This window comes from Lissotriton vulgaris, unplaced genomic scaffold (genome assembly GCF_964263255.1).
Source record: "Lissotriton vulgaris unplaced genomic scaffold, aLisVul1.2 SCAFFOLD_372, whole genome shotgun sequence".
Taxonomy (NCBI): domain Eukaryota; kingdom Metazoa; phylum Chordata; class Amphibia; order Caudata; family Salamandridae; genus Lissotriton; species Lissotriton vulgaris.
Window position 1 is genome coordinate 429768 of NW_028252847.1, and position 16791 is coordinate 446558.

The 16791-nt window shown below is 50.0% G+C and overlaps 1 pseudogene across 1 annotated transcript in view; it reads right to left on the reverse strand.

The window, feature by feature from the left end:
• Positions 1-15510, reverse strand: part of LOC147661239 (uncharacterized) — a 188560-nt pseudogene extending 173050 nt beyond the window's left edge. Inside the window, exon 1 of the transcript XR_015306002.1 lies at positions 15430-15510. The product of XR_015306002.1 is annotated as an uncharacterized LOC147661239 (transcript). The remainder of the gene's footprint in view (positions 1-15429) is intronic.
• Between the last annotated feature and the right edge of the window lie 1281 nt (positions 15511-16791).

The window sequence follows — 16791 nt, forward strand, 5'->3', positions numbered from 1 at the left end:
AGTTGATCTGGCAGTCCATTTTAAGCTCGGAGTCCAGGATTATTCCGAGGATGTGGGCGTGGTCTGTGGGGTCGGGCGGGTTTCCGACAGCATGGAGCCACCAGGTGTCGTTCAAGGCGTTGGTGTTTTGGCCCATGATGAGTACTTCTGTTTTGTCGGTGTGGAGTTGTAGGCAGCTGTTTTTCCATCCATTTGGCGACACCTTTCATGCCTTCTCGGAAATTGTGTCTGGCAGTGTTGGGTTCATTGTATAGGGAGTGCAGGAGTTGGTTGTCGTGTGCATATGACAACATTGAGTCCGTAGGTTCTGACGATGGGGGCAAGCGGAGCCATGTAGACATTAAAGAGCGTAAGGCTGAGTGCGGACCCCTGAGGGACTCCGCAGGTGGTCGGTGTAGGGTCCGAGAGGAAAGGGAGGGGGGGGTGCGGGGGGAGTCTGACCCGCTGCGTTCTGCCGGAGAGGAAGGAGTGGATCCAGTTGAGGGCCTTGTCCCGCATCCCTGATTCATGGAGTCCGCGTATTAGGGTGCGGTGGGAGACTGTCGAACGCTGCAGAGAGGTCGAGGAGGATGAAGGCTACTGTTTCTCCTTTTTCCTGTAGGGTGCGGATGTCGTCTGTTTCGGCGAGGTGGGCGATTGACCTTGGCGTGTTTCCAGTCGTCGGGGAACGAGGCGGTCACCCGGGAGCGGTTGATGATGTGGCGGAGAATTGGGGCGATGATGTGGCGGAGCATGGGGACGATGATGTCGGCGGCTCTGTTGAAGATGTGGTGAGGCAAGGGTCCATGGGTGCCCCGGAGTGGATTGACTTCATCGTCTTCAGAGTAGCTTCGGTGGAGAGGGCTATCCAGTTGTCAATTGCTGGCTTCAGGGTGACAGGGGTGATAGGTGGGGGTCCGAGATAAAAGATACGTGGAAAGTGGGCGGAGCTTCCCCCCACTATACTGTATACTGCATGCCTCGCAAAGCGCTGCAAGACCTAAAAATACCAGTTGTTGTTGTTTTCTTCCATGCTCATGACGGCTGGGGTCACGGTGGGCGTGTGCGCTCGATGCCCGCGGGCCTTCCGAGCCACGCCCGCGAGTGGTATGTCCAGAACAGCAGCGGAATTCGCACCACAGTGAAGAGGTTAAGAGTCTGAAAGGCCTGGGTATGACATTAAATAAGGCTTTAAACAAAATCGTATAGATACATTTGTACCATCACTTTTCTGCTCTTTAATTTTTAGGTCGACCCTAAACAACTCTTGCGCTGTAGGCAATATGTTGTATTACTTTGTGGAGTGTAGGGAGTATTGGCTCGGGCACGCTGGAGCGAGCGGGGGCGCGCACGCTGGGGCAAGCGGGGGGCGCACGCTAGGGTGAGCGGGGGCGCGCCCGTGCCTTTATCTTGTTATCCCTGCCCTCTAAACCCTTCCTGGGCTCTCGGCCACTTCGTTGCTGAAAAGTACCACCTCTCTCACTGTACGTCTAATGCCGGTGTCCCAAACACCTTCAGACTCCATTCTCTCTTCCATCCCCACTTTTCTCTTCACACACAGAAGTATCTCACCCAGGCCAGCCAAGTATCACGCATCAGGTGTGACACTATTGCATTTCAGTGTGGTGTTCCGCATCACCGCACTGAAATGCATTGTCACGCATAATGCACGAGTCTCACAGCGGCCACGTTAGTGCTGGCAAGCTGTTAAAACTGTTTAGTGTGGCAGTGCGCTGTGCCCCCACTGCTCTCACAGGCTTGCAGTTGAGTTATTGAGGCAGGCTGCTGGCAGGGTGACTCACACTGATACAATGCATCACCATCCCCGCGGAGCAGCCGGACAATCATGTTGTGTACTTGAGGCGGGTGCGTGGGGGACGTCACACCCTGCTTCCATAGCAGGTCTGGGAAGTTTGCAAACAAAAGCTGCCTAGTGTTTTGCGGGGTTCCGCAAATTTATTCAAATATGGCACGCATGCAGTGTCACGCTGCCAGCCGCAAGCACAGCTCGCACCAATGCCGCCGAGCGCTATCAGCCCTTTTACTTTACCCCCCTCAACTGAGTAATGCCAGATCTGAGGGAGCTCGAGAGGAGTGAGTGACCCACCTGGCTTGCAGCGCGGCCGCCAGGAGAAAAAGTGCGTGTCACTGGACGGCCCAGCCCCCGGACTCACTGGCCTGCCAGCCTGGAGGGTGACTATAATTGAGACAGCCGCCGCCCGGCAAACCTAACTTACCACGGCGCGCAGTGGCTTGCGGCCTAAGTGAGCCTGCAGCCACTGCCTTACAGAGAGACGGCATTGCGTGGAAAGCAGTTTGAGCGACACCCGCCACACTCCTCTGGACAACTTCCCAAGTAAGTGCCTCCAGCCTCTCAGTCTGCGCATATAATTAAATATTATTACTGCCCGGCGCGACCCTCACTGTGACTGTCACTACAGTCTCAGCAATGGGCCCGCGCATTAGGCATTGTGATCCTCCAGAACGATTGCGGGAGAGTCTGGAGACACCGTGTGGCTCGCCGTCTGACCGCTGGCAGTGGGACTGTGAGACCGAGAGATAGAAGTAAGTAATAAATGGCCAGGCACCCGCCAATGACGTACGTGTAGTCATGTGTTGTGAAGTTGCTGAGCACAGAGGAATACACCAGCCTCTTCACGCAGCTGCTGAGCTTCAGAATCAGAGTGTTGAAGCCATGCTGAGGCGGCCTGTGCAAATAATTGCCGCTCGCCTCAAAGCAAAGTGAGTGCAGCCTGGAGTGTGAACTCTCTCTCACTCTGCTTGACTTACAAATGTGCTTTCACTGGATAGTGTTAGCACAGGATGACAATACTGGTGATATCCAACAAATTACTTTTAGCACGGCCACCGTCGCAGTTAAGTCAGCAGAGCTGGTGATGTATTAATTCGCTCTGTGACAGTCTGTGTATGTAATCTGGGGCTGGGCGGGTTACGGCTCGCTAATTATTTATATTAGGCTTGAGCAGTGCATTGCTGAAGTCTACTGTACTCTGATAGTTACAGCGTCCTTGATTGCACTAGTGTGCCATACTCACTCTACTGAGGCTTGCCAATGCCGTGCTGTCTGCGGCGGCTGGCAAGTCATCTGACTACTGACTCTTTCACTTATGATATAATATAATATGTATTAAAAACAACCTACAAGCAATTAATTTGTGATATTTAGGCAGCTGGCAATTAGGTCATCTGAGAAGACCTGTGTTTTGGGGGCCCTCAGTAGCACCAGCGTGCAGTGCCAGCACTGGTGCCTGTTCTCCATTAATATGTGGCAAATAGTTGCCTTTAACATCTGGTACCTTTCTCGACAAACCGGAACCGATGAATTGCTGCTGCCGCCCAGTGCTGGCTGTGTTAAATTACAGGAAGACTGACACCTGTGTTCAACTTCCTGCCCTCGACACACAAGTGCAGGTGGTTCCCTTTCATTTCTGGTGCTTGACACACAAGTGCAGGTGGTTCCCTTTCATTTCTGGTGCTTGACACACAAGTGCAGGTAGTGCCCTTTCATTTCTGGTGCTTGACACACAAGTGCAGGTAGTGCCCTTTCATTTCTGGTACTTGAGACACAAGTGCAGGTGGCTCCCTTTCCTTTCTGGTGCTTGACACACAAGTGCAGGTGGTGCCCTTTCCTTTCTGGTGCTTGACGCACAAGTGCAGGTGGTGCCCTTTCATTTCTGGTGCTTGACACACAAGTTCAGGTGGCGCCCTTTCCTTTCTGGTGCTTGACACACAAGTTCAGGTGGCGCCCTTTCCTTTCTGGTGCTTGACACACAAGTGAAGTTAGTGCCCTTTCATTTCTGGTGCTTGACACATAAGTGAAGTTAGTGCCCTTTCATTTCTGGTGCTTGACACACAAGTGCAGGTGGTGCCCTTTCCTTTCTGGTGCTTGACACACAAGTTCGGGTGGAGCCCTTTCATTTCTGGTGCTTGACCTACAAGTGCAGGTGGTGCCCTTTCCTTTCTGGTGCTTGACACACAAGTGAAGTTAGTGCCCTTTCATTTCTGGCGCTAGACACACAGGTGTAGGTGGTGCCCTTTCCTTTCTGGTGCTTGACACACAAGTGCAGGTAGTGCCCTTTCATTTCTGGTGCTTGAGACAAGTCAAGTCAAGTCAAGTCAATAGATTTATATAACGCGCTACATACCCAGAGGGTCTCAAGGCGCTTGAAGAAGGGTGGGGAATTATTTGTCAAATATCCACGTTTTGAGTTGCTTTCTGAATGCTAGGTGGTTCTGAGTAAGGCGAAGGTGAGTGGGAAGTGAGTTCCAAGTTTTAGCTGCTAGGTAGGAGAAGGATCTACCTCCCATGGTGGTTTTGTTGATGCGAGGTACAGTGGCAAGGGCTTGGTTGGAGGATCGTAGCTGGCGGGAGGGGGTGTAGAAGGATAGTCGTGTGTTGAGGCATTCGGGTCCGATTTCGTAGAGTGCTTTGTGTGCGTGGGTTAGGAGCCGGAAAGTAATCCTTTTATTGACGGGGAGCCAGTGGAGGTTTTTCAGGTGACCAGAGATGTGTTCTTTACGCGGGATGTCTAATATGAGTCTGGCTGAGGCGTTCTGGATGCGTTGTAGTTTTTTCTGGAGTTTTGCGGTGGTGCCGGCGTAGAGGGTGTTTCCGTAGTCTAGTCGGCTCGTGACCAGAGCGTGGGTGACTGTTTTTCTAGTTTCGGTAGGGATCCAGCGAAATGTTTTTTTGAGCATGCGCAGAATGTTGAAACAAGATGAAGAAACGGCGTTGACTTGTCTGTTCATCGAGAGTGAGGAATCCAGGATGACGCCCAGGTTCCGTGCGTGGTCCGTCGGGATGGGTGCTTTTCCAAGGGCCTCTGGCCACCAAGAGTCATCCCAGGCGGAGGGGGAGGGGCCTAGGACGAGGACTTCTGTTTTGTCTGAGTTCAGTTTCAGACGGCTGTGCTTCATCCATTCGGCTACTTCTTTCATTCCTTTGTGCAGGTTGGTTTTGGCCGTGTTAGGGTCTCTGGTGAGTGATAGGATCAGTTGAGTGTCGTCGGCGTAGGAGATGATGTTGAGGTTGTGTTGGCGTGCGATGATAGCGAGGGGGCTCATGTATACGTTGAAGAGGGTGGGGCTGAGTGAAGATCCTTGTGGTACACCGCAGATGACTTCAGTGGCCTCTGACTTGAATGGTGGAAGGCGGACTCTCTGGGTTCTTCCGGAGAGGAACGAGGTGATCCATTCCAGTGCTTTTCCTTGGATTCCGACTTTTCTGAGGCGTTGTAGAAGGGTGCTATGACAGACCGTGTCGAAGGCTGCGGAGAGGTCGAGGAGGATGAGGGCAACTGTGTCTCCATTGTCCAGTAGAGTTCGAATGTCGTCTGTTGCTGCGATGAGGGCGGTTTCAGTGCTGTGCTTGGCTCGGAAGCCGGATTGTGAGGAGTCGAGGGATTTGTTGGTTTCGAGGAATGCGGCGAGCTGGTTGTTGACCGCTTTCTCGATGACTTTGGCCGGGAATGGAAGGAGTGAGATAGGGCGATAGTTTTTGAGTTCAGTGGGGTGAGCTGTGGGTTTCTTCAGGAGGGCGCTGAGTTCGGCATGTTTCCAGCTTTCCGGGAAGGTTGCGGAGTTGAGGGAGCAGTTGATGACGTCTCGGAGGTGTGGTGCAATAATGAAGTCTGCTTTGTTAAAGATGTGGTGAGGGCAAGGGTCTGTGGGGGATCCTGAGTGGATAGAGTTCATCAGACGGATGGTGTCCTCAGTGGAGATTGGCTTCCAGTCATTGAGGATGTTCAGGGGGGGGTGGGGGTCCTGCAGGGGATTGGGTGGGTTGGTCTCCGGGTTGGTTGTCGAAGCTGTTGTGGATGTCTGCAATTTTGTTGTGGAAGAATGAGGCTAGGGAGTCGCAGAGGGCTTGAGAGGGGGTGATGTCGTTAGAGTTGGCTGAGGGGTTGGTAAATTCCTTCACGATGTTGAATAGTTCCTTGCTGTTGTGGGCGTTGTTATCTAGACGGTCCTTGAAAGCGGCTTTCTTGGCATTTCGGATTAGTTGGTGGTGTATGCGGGTGGCGTTTTTGAAGGCGTTCTTGGTGCTGGTGGTTGGGTCTTTTTTCCAGGCTTTCTCGAGGGAGCGACAAAGTTTTTTGGATTTCTTAAGATCATCGTTGAACCAGGAGGCCTTCTTGCTGCCTAGTTTGATTTGTCATTTTTTCAGTGGTGCTAGGATGTCGGCGCTGTTGGATAACCATTGGGTGAGGTTGGTGGCTGCTTGGTCTGGGTTTGAGGAGTGGGCGGGGGGGTTATGAAGAAGCGATGAGGAGATCTGGTCGATGGTAATTTTGTTCCAGTTTCTTTGCAGAGTGGGTTGGGGGTGGTTGTTGGATGCGGGCTTGTTGTAGGTGAAGTGAACGCAGCTGTGGTCAGTCCAGAGGAGAGCTGTGGTGTGGCTGAAGGAGACGTGTTTGCTGGAGGTGAAGATAGGGTCGAGTGTGTGACCTGCGATGTGGGTGGGGGTAGTAACAAGTTGTTTAAGTCCGAGGTTGGCGAGGTTGTCCAAGAGGGAGGTGGTGTTGCGGTCGTTGCTCTTTTCAAGGTGAAAGTTGAGGTCTCCCAAAAGGATGTAATCCTTGGAGGGGAGCGCGTGTGGAGTGATGAAGTCCGTGATGTCTTCACTAAATTGTGCGCGGGGACCTGGTGGCCTGTAAAGGAGGGTGCCTCTGAGTGTGGTCTTGGGGTCGATGTGGATCTGGAAGTGAAGGTGTTCAGAGTTGGCGAGATTGACGTCTGAGCTGGTAGAGATGCGGATGGATTTCTTATGGACCATAGCGATGACACAAGTGCAGGTGGCGCCCTTTCATTTCTGTTGGTTGACACACACGTGCAGGTGGTTCCCTTTCATTTCTGGTACTTGACACACAAGTGCAGGTGGTGCCCTTTCATTCCTGGTGCTTGACACACAAGTGCAGGTGGTGCCCTTTCATTTCTGGTGCTTGACACACAAGTGCAGGTGGTGCCCTTTCATTTCTGGTGCTTGACACACAAGTGCAGGTGGTGCCCTTTCATTTCTGGTGCTTGAGACACAAGTGCAGGTGGTGCCCTTTGAAGTTAGTGCCCTTTCATTTCTGGTGCTTGACACATAAGTGAAGTTAGTGCCCTTTCCTTTCTGGTGCTTGACACACAAGTGCAGGTAGTGCCCTTTCATTTCTGGTGCTTGAGACACAAGTGCAGGTGGCGCCCTTTCATTTCTGGTGCTTGACACATAAGTGAAGTTAGTGCCCTTTCATTTCTGGTGCTTGACACACAAGTGCAGGTGGTGCCCTTTCCTTTCTGGTGCTTGACACACAAGTTCAGGTGGAGCCCTTTCATTTCTGGTGCTTGACATACAAGTGCAGGTGGTGCCCTTTCATTTCTGGTGCTTGGCACACAAGTACGGGTGGTGCCCTTTCATTTCTGGTGCTTGACACACAAGTGAAGTTAGTGCCCTTTCATTTCTGGTGCTTGACACACACGTGCAGGTAGTGCCCTTTCATTTCTGGTGCTTGACACACAAGTGCAGGTGGTTCCCTTTCATTCCTGGTGCTTGACACACAAGTGCAGGTGGTTCCCTTTCATTCCTGGTGCTTGACACACAAGTGCAGGTGGTGCCCTTTCATTCCTGGTGCTTGACACACAAGTGCAGGTGGTGCCCTTTCATTTCTGGTGCTTGACACACAAGTGCAGGTGGTGCCCTTTCATTTCTGGTGCTTGACACACAAGTGCAGGTGGTGCCCTTACATTTCTGGTGCTTGACACACAAGTGCAGGTGGTGCCCTTTCCTTTCTGGTGCTTGACACACAAGTGCAGGTGGTGCCCTTTCATTTCTGGTGCTTGAGACACAAGTTCAGGTGGTGCCCTTTCCTTTCTGGTGCTTGACACACAAGTTCAGGTGGTGCCCTTTCCTTTCTGGTGCTTGACACACAAGTGAAGTTAGTGCCCTTTCATTTCTGGTGCTTGACACACAAGTGAAGTTAGTGCCCTTTCATTTCTGGTGCTTGACACACAAGTGCAGGTAGTGCCCTTTCATTTCTGGTGCTTGACACACAAGTGCAGGTGGTGCCCTTTCATTCCTGGTGCTTGACACACAAGTGCAGGTGGCGCCCTTTCCTTTCTGGTGCTTGACACACAAGTGCAGGTGGTGCCCTTTCATTTCTGGTGCTTGAGACACAAGTTCAGGTGGTCCCTTTCATTTCTGGTGCTTGAGACACAAGTTCAGGTGGTGCCCTTTCCTTTCTGGTGCTTGACACACAAGTTCAGGTGGTGCCCTTTCCTTTCTGGTGCTTGACACACAAGTGAAGTTAGTGCCCTTTCATTTCTGGTGCTTGACACACTAGTGAAGTTAGTGCCCTTTCATTTCTGGTGCTTGACACACAAGTGCAGGTAGTGCCCTTTCATTTCTGGTGCTTGACACACAAGTGCAGGTGGTGCCCTTTCATTCCTGGTGCTTGACACACAAGTGCAGGTGGCGCCCTTTCCTTTCTGGTGCTTGACACACAAGTTCAGGTGGTGCCCTTTCCTTTCTGGTGCTTGACACACAAGTGCAGGTGGTGCCCTTTCCTTTCTGGTCTGGTGCTGGACACATAAGTGAAGTTAGTGCCCTTTCATTTTTGGTGCTTGACACATAAGTGAAGTTAGTGCCCTTTCATTTCTGGTGCTTGACACACAAGTGCAGGTGATTCCCTTTCATTTCTGGTGCTTGACACACAAGTGCAGGTGGTGCCCTTTCATTTCTGGTGCTTGACATACAAGTGCAGGTGGTGCCCTTTCCTTTCTGGTGCTTGACACACAAGTAAAGTTAGTGCCCTATCATTTCTGGTGCTTGACACACAAGTGCAGGTGGTGCCCTTTCATTTCTGGTGCTTGACACACAAGTTCAGGTGGTGCCCTTTCCTTTCTGGTGCTTGACACACAAATTCAGGTGGTGCCCTTTCATTTCTGGTGCTTGACATACAAGTGCAGGTGGCGCCCTTTCCTTTCTGGTGCTTGACACACAAGTGAAGTTAGTGCCCTTTCATTTCTGGTGCTTGACACACAAGTGCAGGTGGTGCCCTTTCATTTCTGGTGCTTGACACACAAGTGCAGGTGGCGCCCTTTCCTTTCTGGTGCTTGACACATAAGTGAAGTTAGTGCCCTTTCATTTCTGGTGCTTGACACACAAGTGCAGGTGGTGCCCTTTCATTTCTGGTGCTTGACACACAAGTGCAGGTGGTGCCCTTTCATTTCTAGTGCTTGACACACAAGTGCAGGTGGTGCCCTTTCCTTTCTGGTGCTTGACACACAAGTGCAGGTGGTGCCCTTTCATTTCTAGTGCTTGACACACAAGTGCAGGTGGTGCCCTTTCCTTTCTGGTGCTTGACACACAAGTGAAGTTAGTGCCCTTTCATTTCTGGTGCTTGACACACAAGTGAAGTTAGTGCCCTTTCATTTCTGGTGCTTGACACACAAGTGCAGGTGGTGCCCTTTCATTTCTGGTGCTTGACACACAAGTGCAGGTAGTGCCCTTTCATTTCTGGTGCTTGCTTTGCGGCAGTTTTAAAATCTTTGAGTTTATCGTTGCTCAAATGTGTGTAATTGTTTTATTTATACGTTTCACTCGCCTTCATTGCTTGATTTTGCTCGTGATAAACTAAGTGTCATTCATAGTCGTCGAAATGTCACTCATACTTACACAGAGATTATGAAAATGTCTCACATGCAGCGGTAGAAGTGGGCGGGGATGGAAGGGCACGGCGTGCCCCTACTTCTAAAAATAATTTCAGCCCGGTCCCCTACTTCTTTCTTTGAAAAAAGCATCCCGGGACGGAGAGAATAGTCCTACTAAAAACAAGAACTTTTTTTTCAGCTTCCAAGGGCTGCTCGCACTTATCTGTTGAACTCCAAAGGCTGCAGCAGCCCCTACACCTGAGCTCGCACATACTGCGGGCAGGCCCATTGTCATTCCGATTGAGGCTGATTATCCCCTTTGGAATGACAATGCGCCCGCCGCAGCCTGCCTTTAGCATATGCCAGTGAGATCTGCATGAGGTTCTCTGGTATCTGGGTGCAGGCCATGGCTCGTTGTGCAACAAATATACTAGATGGGTCCGCAAATATGTAGTCAAAACTTTAAAATAATCCCGCTGGGGCATGAGAGGTGCGCTGTGGGCAGTGTAATCTGCTGTTTGGAAAACCCCACCCTGGCGTCGACGACGCGGAGGAGGCGAGGAAAAGCATTACATTCGATCAAGCTATTTTTATAGACAGTATACTTGTAAAAACACTTGTAGCTGTCAAAGGCGTGCCCGAGGGTGCTTGCTTCTTCTAATGCGTTTTATGGAATATATATTTTGCTGAGTGTTCTAAGCTATGTTTTTATAAGTGTGTGTTTTGCTGCTCGGTACGTGATGTATTAAAGGGGAAATCCGGCGAATGTTACATTAGTCTCAACACCCAGTAGACGTAATTGAACAAGGAAACATCGTGGGATGCCTATTGTTGGGGATTGTTCGAAATACAGGTCTTGATAAAGAGAACAGGGTTTTCCTTTAAACTGCCAGACCCCTTTAACTGGAGGACAACATGATCTTAAGCCCTCCTCTGTGATCCTGTGGCTTTTAAGGTGTGAGGCTCTGCTCAGGGGAGAAGCCAGAAAATCAAAATGCCCCGAACTTTGAACTACACTTATAATGGCAAGCAGCAGGTGATGAGAGTGTGCTTTGCACTCCCTAAAAGAGCGGCCTGCACTGCTCCATCCAACCAAGGGAGTAGTCAGAAAATTAGAATGCCCCCCATTTTGCAGTAAACCTCTGATGCACACCAAGCAAAATAAGTAAATGTGCCCATCCTCCACTCGAAGAGCTCCCTGGTCTCTTTAATCCAAGCATCTATCCATTCATCAATTTACCCACTATCTCACCTTTACATTCTGTCATCCATTAATTCATTTATTCATCATTCAATCTATTCCTATCCCAAACGTTCACCAACTCTGCAACCCATCTATTCACTCTGCCATCCGTCCATCATACGTTCTTCCACTGCCATCCATTAATTTGTCTTTTTACCCACTCATCTATCAATCCTTTTACTTTGCCATCCTTTCACCTTCACATCCACCTATCCATTCACTCATCATCTTACTCACACATCCATCTATCCTCTCATCCATCCTTTCACCCTTCCTTCCATTCAATATGTTATGTTATGTTAAAATAGTTTGTAAAGCGCACGGCTGCCCCAGCAACGGGTCGTCCCGGCGCTGAGCAACAATAACAAAAAATACTGCAAAAGAATCCCACACAGATACGAGAAACAAGGGGGCCGAGACGACAAAAGAGTAGAAAAGGAAAGCTTACTGCGAGAACAAATGGGTTTTTATCGGTCTCCGGAAGGTCAAATAATTATCCATGCTCCGTATATGAGACGGAAGGTCATTCCAGAGCTTGGAAGCCAGTGCGCGAAACGAGCGACCACCAGCACGGGCCCTCTGCACGTGTGATATAGAAACCAGGTTCTTACCGGCAGAGCGCAGATGATGCCAGGGAGTGTAGAACGAAAGCAGGCCAGATATTATGCCAGAGGAGGGAGATTTCAAGATCTTAAACGCAAAGCAAAGAGATTTAAACTCCACCCGTCTCCCCACTGGTAGCCAATGTAGCCTCCGAATAGTACTAGAGGAAGAGTAGTGATTGGGCGTAGCAAGAAGCGTTATTGACCCCTAGGTAGAGCACATTTGCATAATCCAGTCTATATATTCTTTCCATTGTTCCCTCTTCTATTTACCCATCTTTTGTTCTTCCTTGCTCCTGCTTGCTCTTCCACTGACACTGTATTCCTTTATAGCTGTAATTATTAGCTTTTGTTTGCCGAGTTACAGACAGAATAGACCTATAAATAACCCCGCCCTCACTGTAGCTGCTAAAGCAGGGGGTTCAGACTGCTCTTGCATCCAACCATTTACGGAGCTATATTCTCACCTATTTGTCCATCTTCTTCATCATATTTCCCTCCTCCAAGCCGCGGCCTGCGCAGGTAAGATCGGTGGGGATTTCGACAGACGACAATGAGGGAAAATGTATTACTTACTTAATTTTCCCTCGTGGTCGACTGTAGTATTGCCCCCCCAAACCCCGTCTCACCGCTCTTACCTGCATGGGCCGCAGCTGCCCTCACCCTTGCTGAAGCTCCCTGCATGAATGAATGGACTTATATCGCTGTGCTTGGTGGAGGACTGATGCTTATGGTGGTGGCCAAAAGCCCTCCGTAGTGCAGGATATGATTAGATGTGAGGGATCAGTGTTCTGACCAGTTAGAAGGACCCAGGCTAAGGCCATGCGTTGCAGAGTCAGATCACCTGTGGAATTGGGGTCAGCCTAGGTGCAAGATTACAGGGATCTGCTGTGTCAAAGTGGCGACGTGTGAAACAGGCAGGCACACTACTGATTGTGGGCAAATTACTTAATCTCCTGGAGCCTAAAACAAATAAAAAAAATAATGGGTCCTTTTAAGTGCTGGAATTAGAAAGCAATTACACTTGAGAACCCATAAATTGGAGGTTAAGGTGTGGCAGCGGAAAGGGGGTGCAGTCACACGGAGAAAAGCTTGAAAAGTAGAGTATAGCAGTCAACTTATTGATTTATTTTACAACAAATCTGCCACAATGAAATTGGCACTGAGGACATATGTGACAGTAAATCTGTGCTAGATTACTTAACTGGTCACAAAGAGGCATTTAAAAACACTTGCTGCAGAAATAATCATGTGCTCAGTGTAGGAAAGTGAAATCTGACTGCATGGTTACTCCCACATTTTTCCTGGTGTTTTGCTGGTTTTCGACTTAGTTTAGCTGGAATCCTGCTATTCATGACCCCAGCCTATCTGCTTTCTCCCTAAAATGATTGCTTGTACTTTAGGTACACCACAGATTGGATTCTGGGGTACCCTTATAAGACCCTATATGGTATCCTATATACTCAGGGCATAGGTACCCCAGAGGCCCAGTAACTGGTGTGGGAGATATGATTCCTCCATGGTAGAACCAGGGTTAGAAGTGGGTGGGAACAGAAGGGCACGGCGTGCCCCTACTTCTAAAAATAATTTCAGTCTGTTCCCCTACTTCTTACTTTCAAAAAAGCATCCGGGGATGGCAAGAATAGTCCGACCTAAAAATGATAACTTTTTTCATTAGATTCCAGGGGCTGCTCGCACTTCTCTATGAACTCCAAAGGCTGCAACAGCCCCACCCTCCCTTGAGCTCGCACAGACCAAGGGCAGCCCATGTCATTCCGATTGAGGCTGATTACCCCCTTTCGAATGACAATGCGCCCGCCCTCTGCCTTTAGCATATCAAGTGCCAGTGAGATCGTAGTTGGTGATTACAGAGGAGCTTTCCCCAGACAGAGTATGTGGGGAACTTGACACCATGTTTAATTTGTTAATGTTGTACACAGAGTTAATTGGGCAGGAGCAGTGACAGGACACAAGAGACGACAGGAAAGGGGAGGTACTAGGGCATGAGAGGTGATTGGGCAGGAGAAGTAATGGATAGGAGAAGTGACGGGGCAGGAGAGTTGACGTGTTAGGAGCAGTGACGGGACAGGAGAGGTGACAGGAAAGGAAGGATAGGTGACGGGGGCAGGAGAAGTAATGGAGCAGGAGAAGTGAAGGGGCAGGAGCGGTGATTAGGCATAGGCAGGAGCGGTAACCGGCAGGAGCAGTGAACGGATAGGGGCAGTGAACAGATAAGAGCAGTGAACGGGGCAAGAGAAGTGATCGGGCAGGAGTGCTGACCGGGCAGGAGTGCTGACCGGGCAGGAGTGCTGACCGGGCACAGGAGTGCTGACCGGGCACAGGAGTGCTGACCGGGCACAGGAGTGCTGACCGGGCACAGGAGTGCTGACCGGGCACAGGAGTGCTGACCGGGCACAGGAGAAGTGACGGGGAACAGGAGAAGTGACGGGGAACAGGAGAAGTGACGGGGACAGGAGAAGTGACGGGGAATAGGAGAAGTGACGGGGAATAGGAGAATTGACTGGGACAGGAGAAGTGACTGGGACAGGAGAAGTGACTGGGACAGGAGAAGTGAAGTGAAGGGACAGTAAAAGTGAAGTGAAGGGACAGTAAAAGTGACGGGACAGGAGAAGGAGAAGTGACGGGACAGGAGAAGGAGAAGTGACGGGACAGGAGAAGGAGAAGTGACGGGACCAGGAGAAGGAGAAGTGAAGGGACCAGGAGAAGGAGAAGTGAAGGGACCAGGAGAAGGAGAAGCGACGGGACCAGGAGAAGGAGAAGCGACGGGACAGGAGAAGCGACGGGACAGGAGAAGCGACGGGACAGGAGAAGCGACGGGACTGGAGAAGCGAAGGGACAGGAGAAGGAGAAGTGACGGGGCAGGAGAAGTGACAGGGGCAGGAGAAGTGACAGGGGCAGGAGAAGTGACAGGGGCAGGAGAAGTGACAGGGGCAGGAGAAGTGACAGGGGCAGGAGAAGTGACGGGTGCAGGAGAAGTGACGGGTGCAGGAGAAGTGACGGGTGCAAGTGAAGTGACGGGTGCAGGAGAAGTGACGGGTGCAGGAGAAGTGACGGGTGCAGGAGAAGTGACGGGTGCAGGAGAAGTGACGGGTGCAGGAGAAGTGACGGGGGCAGGAGAAGGGAGGGGCAGGAGAAGGGAGGGGCAGGACTGTTCCCATTGGGCGCAGAAGCTAGACTGAATTGCATATGGCTAGGTCCAAACTGGAATGGCATGTTGAGCAAAGAAACAATGGATTTAGGCCCAGATCTCTGTACTGGGGTGAATGTATGATATTGTTCTGCATTCAGTTGTTCTTTTAGCTATATTATGATTGAGCAGCTAGCTGGCGACATGAATATGAAGGAGCCTTTGTGGGTTTCCGTGAGTCTAGATTTCTCCTGAAGAGTCCCTTTCTGTTCTGAGCCCTGCTTAACACATGTGTACAGGAGGAGCCAAGTATTCATGACCTCAATGTTTGAGACAAAAAATAATCATGGATTTCTGAACATTGAGTAAAAGCATTATGGTAACATGTTGTCCCTGCTTATATTTCAAACGCTTTACATAAACCTGTATTCCCTATGAGTGTTTGCTTTTTCCTGAATTAAACTTCAAACATGTTTATCCATTGTTTTAATTAAATAACGTTATAAGCTGTAACTGGTCAGTGAAATGCTAAACGTACTAAAAATTGGTATGTTTTGCTATTTCTAGCCACGCCCCTGACTCCGCCCACTGATTCAATCTTCGGTTATTCCCGCCCCCTGATTCTCCACCCACAGTTCCCCTACTTTTTTCCCCACTTCGACCACTGCGCACATGGCAGTCTGAAACCTTGGCAGCTGTTCACCTCACAACAGCCCCCTCCCTTGTTTCACCAGCCACCCACACCTCGGCTAATCTTGACCTTCTCTCCATTACATGATTTATTCATATCCCTTCATCGCTCTCACCTCCGGCTCCAGCTCTCGTCTTTCCTCCCTGTATCCAGACTCGCAGCCCGCTCCGTTGCTTCTCCGTCCCTTAGTTCGTGCGTTTCATGCCTCTCTTTCTCCCGCCCGGAAATCCGTTTTGCGTGCCAGGCCTCGCTCTCGCTGTTCTAGGTGGCGTGTGCGGAATGTTCAGGGTTCTTTTTGCGTGCCAGGCCTCGCTCTCGCTGTCCACTGCTGTTCTTAGTGGCGTGTGCGGCATGTTTAGTGTTAGTCTTGCGTGCCAGGCCTCGCTCTGGCTGTCCATTGATGTTCTCATTGGAGTGTGCTGCATGTTTAGGGTTAGTTTTGCTGGAAGGCCTGGTCTGCTCCGGTTTCATGGACTCTGGTGTTGGTTGCAACTCAGCCTGTGTATGTGCTGTGTACATTTGCTATTTCCTAGATATGTATGAAGTGTTTGCACATTTATGGGTATGGGATTGTCCTCCAGGGAGGATGCCACGCACATGCCTTCAGAGGAGCAGGTGGAGCCATTACGGTTTTTTTTATCGATATTTTTTATTTATGCAAAAAAATAAACCCTATACCTGAAAACCGTTGCCAAATCCTCCTGCGGATTTTGATATTTGCTTTACGTAGGTGTTCAGAAAGTCTCCAGGCATTGCCAGTACTCTCAAAATCCAAGCCTGGGAAGTTACTTTGGGAAACCGGTTCAGGCAAAAATGTCAGAAATCATAGTTCAATGAGGATGATTTCAAGAAATATGTAAATGAGAAATAGTCTCATTGTCATGTAAATGAGACATGTATAACAGCACTTTTAAAGGGGTCACATTTCTTTCTATTCTGTCATCGAAGGTACGGTAGGGGGTTGGGAGTGAGGCTTTGATACTGAAGGTCGAGTCTGATTCGAAAGTTACAAGGGCATTACCCTTAAGATGAGATCACTTTCTCTCTCAACATTTTGTGATAGCCTTGCACCCAGAAAAGTAGGTAACGGTGTTGCTACAGTACTGGGCCTTGGTAGGGATAAGGGTAGTAAAATGTAATCCTCCAAAACGAAATGGTAAAGGCATTTTTTTCGGAGGACCCTTTGCAGGCTGGGGGGGGGGGGGCGGACTGCCATGGCAGCTGCACTTCTGTACAGATCAAAACTATTTATCATTATCCTCAGCCAGGGAATATTACCTCATCCAAGTCTCCTTAGTTGTGTCATCATCAGGATTCGACATGGCACGCTCTGATTATGTAACACCAAGAAGAACGAAGCCCCAGACAATTGGTCTTCCCTTTCAGGCGTAAGGCCACCAGGAGAGAATATTCCTGTAACTTGTGTGCTTATCAAACCAGCCTTGACGTCCAAAAGCCTACAAATTGGCCTTTCTAA